Here is a 6,609-nt window from a genome sequence, read left to right as displayed (position 1 = left end):
ATTTGTTTATGTTCTGACAAATAAAGCTTGCTCGGAGTCAGAGGCTGGAGCTAGCCACTAGTTAACTATAGAGGTCTGGAGGTCTGTACAGAGAGGAGACAGGAAGTGAAAAGGTGGGGCAGAGAGAGGATCTAGGCCCTTTTTGGATAGAGGAATGGGAGAGGTGAGAAGCAACTGGTGACTGCTCCCCTGCTTCTCTGATCTTTCAGGATTTTACCTCAATATCTGACTCCTGGTTCTTTTTGATAAGATTAATTAGATTTACACTTCAGAGAAGCTTGTATTTTTGGAAGATGATGAACCACACAGAGACCCAAAACTGGTCAAAGTGCAGAGAATAAAGAGTAAGAGACCACAGGATGTTCGATCCTAAATGGAAATTCGATGTGCACCTCTGCACCAAGGCTTTGGCATCGCTGTAGAAGAGGTGGCAGAAAGAGTGTCACAGCCAGAGGCAGTGATGACCATGAGGAAACAGTGTCCTTTGGACACAGCAGAGCAGCTGCACATGTAAGGCACAGCAGAGGGGACAGCATACACAAGCCCTATGCGAGCCCAAACCAGACAAAATCCCAGCATGGAGAGGGGAGTGAGGTGTTATTAGCAATTATTAGCACTTGCAGAGGGACAGTCAATTTTCTGCAAGAGTGTAGCCTCATGTAAGTCAATCATGCTCCAATGGGATACCACATAGTCAAGAATATTTGGCAGCACAAATGGGTTTTAATGATTAAAAATAAACAACATAACATAGGGAATTGGGCAGGGGAAACACTTGGTAGAGTCAGTGAACAAATAAAAACATTATAGAAAATTGTCAAAGGGTTAATAAAAATATTTTTGAAAAAAGAATTGGAAGAGTTTGAAGATGCCAAAGACAAGCTATCAATGTTTGAAGAGTTACAAATGCTGATCTACTATTTTAACAACTGCAGATTTTAAGTGCATATCAAATTATAATAACTATGCAGAAGAATTGTACAGCAAGTAAAGATGCACTTGAAAATGTTTTGTTTGTAGTACTTGAAAAATAAAACTAAAGTGAAGAAAAAAGAATAATTACAACAACTCCCAGGAGGAAAAAAAAAATACTGAAGAGTACTAAAAGAAAGTTTTCAGAGAACAGCAAGTTTAGAACAGGTTTTTCTTAAAATGTACTAAAAGAGTGCACATGCCAACATCACAAACAGAAAAAAAAAATTCTTCAGTGGACAATGGAACTCATAAAAGTGAAATACTCAGGGGAGACAGATCTAATTACAGATCATTGTCGTCTCTTAAAACAAGTTTGTTTTGTTTTTTCCACGTTCACCAGAACACACTACCAGATAAATAACAGACACGAGCGGTGCTGCGAGCAGACAGCAAGAGGCACTCCAGCTTTCCCAAAAGCCCAGGACAGCAAAGCTCTCCCTTTGGACATAAGAAAGAGACAGACAACACTGAAAACTGTCCAACAGATAACACGGTACAGATAATAGGATAGACCAGTTTTGAGAACTAAAGAATAGAAAACATACATATTTGAGAAAGATGTAAAATTTGGGAAAATCCTGTTTTTCCCCAGTTGAGACTATACAAAGAGGCTCTAACACAGTGACTAGCTCGGAATGGTAGATCCCAGGATCTGCCTCTTAAGAGCAGTACTAAGTGAGGATGATAACTTCCAGATCTACTGAGACCCACATTGATGAAACAGAAGTTATAAAGCTAGTCTAAAGATCAAATAATGTATGAATACAAACAATGACAGCTTGGTATGGAAAAGATACCTGTTATAGTGAAATTATATTTAAAAGAAACCTTTTATTTTTTGATTTGCTTACCATTATCGAGTTTCCTTTTGGCTTTTCAATACATTCATAGTTTTGATTCCCCACCCACCTGCCTGTCTCGAGCACCTCCTTGCCAAACCCTCATTTATCCTCCATGGGCTCCCCTTTTATTTTTTATTTTCATTTTGCATATGTTCCAGTATCCCCACAAATCATAAATACTCTATAATTTACATAATCATATTAATTTAATTATAATTATCTTCTTTAGGAAATTGAGTCATATTTCATTCACAGCTTTTAAAAAATATTTCCTACACATGTAGTCAATGAATTTAGTGAAAAGCTGTAACAGTTCAAAAATAAACAACAAGGAGTTAAACACTATTACACATTTTAAAATACAAAAATATTAGGAAATTGATAGGTCTGCATTGAGTTTTCATTAGAATGCCATTTTAATGCTGCCTGTGAATGATTCAAACTGTCAAGAGTGGGCTGTTTGACAGGCCCTTCTCTTTTGCATGGCTGCTTTGAGTAAGGGAACCCCCTTTACCTGTAGCCAGCTGGACTGTCCAGATCACAGGCTTAGAGTTTGGCACACTTTGTAATCACTCCAAGACACTCAAGAAGCCACAGAAGACCACTACAACAATAGCTGAAAACATACTGCACTGTGACCACTCTAGACTCCAGCTTGAAAAGCAAGACTCTAAGAAGACAAACCAAGGAGAACCTTAACTGACTGGAGCTATTTTCACCCAAGCCAGAGGAAGAGCTATCCCCACACCCTACTCCTTGATCCAGCAGAAAGCCTATGATTAGTGCAAACACAATCACTCATTTATATAAAGGATTGTGCTGTGGTTTGTGCAAACACTTGCTGTGCTCCCCTGGGTATATAAGCAAGCTTGTTCAGCTCACTTTCAAGTAAACCTGTAAATACCCTCCTGTGCTGCCTACTTGTGTTATAATATTCTGCCCAACTGAAGGGTTGTACTGTGGTCTTTTCTTTGCTTACCTTTCATTTTTTATCATAAATATATCAGGGTTGATGCAAAAAGGAAACTGTGCAATGGAAACTGCCACCATGAGGCAATGACAGTAACAATGATAGCACTCAGTTTTGGTAAAAGGCTTGCTGACGGGTTCTAGATAGCCATGGGGCAGAAAGAGTAAGAAGCAAGACCGGGAGTCTTAGGCATTAAAAGACTGGCAGTGAGCTACCAAGCCCTAAGAGCCAAAGATCCTGAAACCCAAGACAAGGAACAATAATGTTATTCCAAGGTTTCTTCTTCACTGGAGGTTCCAGAACTATCACACCAGCTATTGTTACATAGCCCTGGATCCTACGCCCAAGACTTTCATGCTGTGACTTTGAGTGCTGATGCTGCTAGCTACTGACTGCTAGAAGTGAAGGATTATGCTAGCTACCAAGGGCCTGGCCACCAGCAATCAAAGCTAGAGCTGCCAGACTTAACACCAAGAGTCGTAAGTCTCTGTCCTCTGAAGCCTAGAAACGTATGTTTCTAGTTCTCTGGATTTGATTTAAAAATAAAAGTTCTAAATAATGAAATAGATATTACAAAGAAATTATATGATGACAAAAAATATATATGCTTCCATGGGTAGGAAGCTTGTCTACATGCCATTCTTTCATCATCACAAATATTCAAAGTGTAAGACAAAAATGTATCTACACCATAACACATAAAAAATAGTATCAGTTTAGTAAGGCATGGTATGTATTTTGTAATAGTCAACACATAAACTTCTTTACTTCTGTTTCTCCATCTTCATTTGCCACTATTTTCACTGTTGAAATCTGTATCATATTTGTCCTAGTTAGGGTTACTTTTGCTGTGATGAAACACCATGACCAAAAACAGCTTGAAGAGGAAAGGGTTTATTTGTCTTACACTTCCATATTTCTACTCATCATCAAAAGAAGTCAGGACAGGAACTCAAACAGGGAAGGGACCTTCAGGCAGGAGCTGATGCAGAAGTTATGGATGGATGCTGCTTACTGGCTTGCTTCTCATGGCTTGCTCAGCCTGCTTTCTTATAGAATCCAGGACCACCAGCACAGGGATGGCGCCAACCAAAATGGGCTGGGCCCTCCCCCATCAATTACTAAGAAAATGCCCTGCAGCAGGATCTTAGGAAGGCATTTTTCTCAGTTGAGGTTCCCTCCTTTCTGATGATCCTAGCTTGTGTCAGGTGCAAGCATAGTATTTTAAACTTATCTTAAATGTACAATGATGTTCTTTATCTGGTTCATTTAACTTTAGTGTTTAATACACTGATGTTCCTGTTTTTGCCAATAGATCTGTTTTCAAGGTGGGTTATCCTATGAGTGTTAACTGTGTGTGTTACATGCTTTCTGATTCATGATGCTTTTATTTTTATTGGTGGATGTTTTGTAATCTTGGCTTTGACTATTTCCATTTTCCTAAATCAATACAATTTCCAACTGCAATCTAAATCTATATCCCTATACACACATGTAAATGTAGTTTTCACCTCTCATCAAAGAAGCTTCCTTCTGCAGCAGATGACTATTACAGAGACCTGCAACTGATCAAAGATGTAGAGAACAATGGACTGTGGGGTGGTCAACTCTGACTGGTATATCTATAACACAACTCCTGCACCTAAGGCTCAGGGGACTTAGAGGACAATGGGGTATAGAGATTACAGAGTCAGAGGACTAGGGTGTTTACAGAGGAGAGTTTTCTCTATAGGATAAAGGAACTGTACCCATGAAATCTCAACAATCTGGTCACACAAGCAAGGACTACATAATGATCTCATGTGTATTTTTTCCATCTGCAATTGATTATATCAATAGCAAATCCTCGTGTATCTAGAGAGCAGGTACAGCACTGTTTTTTGGTCTCTTTGATGCTTTTTTCCCCTCCAAGTAGCAAAACGCTGTGCCCTATTCACCTGTGTCAGCCAGACAAACATGCTCTGCAACTCATACTGCCCTCCATTCTGTTTTCAGTGAGTTGCTTTGCAGGACCCAGAGGAATGGCCCACAAGCCCTATGACAGATAGACAGTAGCAGTGAGGGCAGTAATACAGCTAAGGACAGCTCTCCACCTATCCCAGGATTCCACAGAGTGGAGGGTCGGCATTTTTTAGATCCTTTGAAAATTTGGAGATTTTGAGTGAAATCTCTAAGATGTTACATTAGCAATTACTTAAATTTTTTCAAAGGCACCATAGCATCTAAGTATATGTAAATATATAATGGAGACAGAGATATGGAGATGGTGAATTTGACCCAAGGTGCTGCCTGGTTCAGGATTTTCAGCCTTACTCTTTCTACTTTTTTAAATTTATTTTACATCCAATCCATAGTGTCTCCTCCCTCTTCTCTTCCCAATCCTTCTCCCACACACTTCCTCTGTTCCCACCACCCCCCAATACACTCCTCCTCCATTTCTGTTTAGGAAAACGCAGGAGGTCTCCCATGGATATCAATAAAACATGGCATACCAAGTTGCCATAAAACTAAGCGTCTCTCCATGTATTAAGGCTGGGCAAAGAAACCCAGTATTAGGAGTAGAGTCTCAAAAGCCAGTAAAAGAGTCAGAGACAGACCGTGTTTCCACTGTTAGGAGTCCCAAAAGAGGACCAAGCTGCACAACTGTATGTAACATACATGCAGAGTGCCTAGGTCAGTCCCATGCAGGTTCCTTGGTTGTCAGTTCAGTCTCTATGAGCTTCTATGAACCTAGTTTAGTTGATTCTGTGGGTTTTCTTGTGATGTCCATAATCCCTTTGGCTCTTACAGCCCTTCTTCCCTCTCTTCTACAGGATTCCCTGAACTCTGCCTAATGTTTGGCTGTGGGTCTCTGCACCTGCTCCATTAGTTGCTGGGTGGAGCCTCTCTGATGACAATTGGGCTAGGCACCAAACTATGTGTAAAATAGAATATCATTTGGCATTATTACGTTGACATTTTTTCCTCCAGTCGTGTTTGGTTCTATCCTAGGTCTCTGAGTCCAGCCTCTGGGTCCTGGTGCTCCAGGCAGTGTCAGGTGGACTTACTCTCCTGGCATGAGTTTTAGGCTAGACTAATCATTGGTTGGCCACTCCCTCAATCTCTAGGCCACCCTTACCCCAGCACATCCCATAGGCAGACAGACTATAGTTCGAAGATTATGTGGCTTGGTTGGTTTCCCCAATGCCTCCACTTGAAGTCTTGCCTGGTCACAGGGGATGGCCAGTTCAGGCTATGTATTCGTTATTGGTAAGAGTCTTAGCTGGGTTCATGCTTGTAGATTCCTGGGAGATTCCCTTGCTCCAGGTTTTTACCTGACCCTGAGATGCAGCCTCTTTCCAGTCCTTTCAGTACTCTCCCCACACACACAAACAACTTGATCTCTCATGTTCTCATCCCCACCTGCCACACAGTGAACTCACAAAATCACTTCTATTTCCTTCCCCAGGGAGATTTGGGTGTCCCTTGAATGATGCTTGTTACCTAGTCTCTCTAGATCTGTGGATTGTAGAATAATTATCCTTTATTTTAGAGCTAATATCTAGTTATGAGTGAGTACATACAATGTTTGTCTTTCTGGATCTGGGTTACCTCACTCAGCATAATTTTTTTTCTAGTTCCATCAATTTGCCTTCAAATTTCCTGGTGCCCTTGTTTTTAACAGCTGAGTAATACTCCATTATATAAATGTACCACATTTTCTTTTTCCATTCCTCAGTTGAGGGACATCTAGGCTGCCTCTAAGTTCTGCCTATTACAAATAAAGCTGCTATAAACATAGTTGAGTAAGTGTATTTATGACATACAATTGAGCATCCTTTG

Source organism: Peromyscus leucopus, chromosome 3 (assembly GCF_004664715.2).
Source record: "Peromyscus leucopus breed LL Stock chromosome 3, UCI_PerLeu_2.1, whole genome shotgun sequence".
NCBI lineage: Eukaryota > Metazoa > Chordata > Mammalia > Rodentia > Cricetidae > Peromyscus > Peromyscus leucopus.
This window is presented reverse-complemented; position numbering follows the sequence as displayed.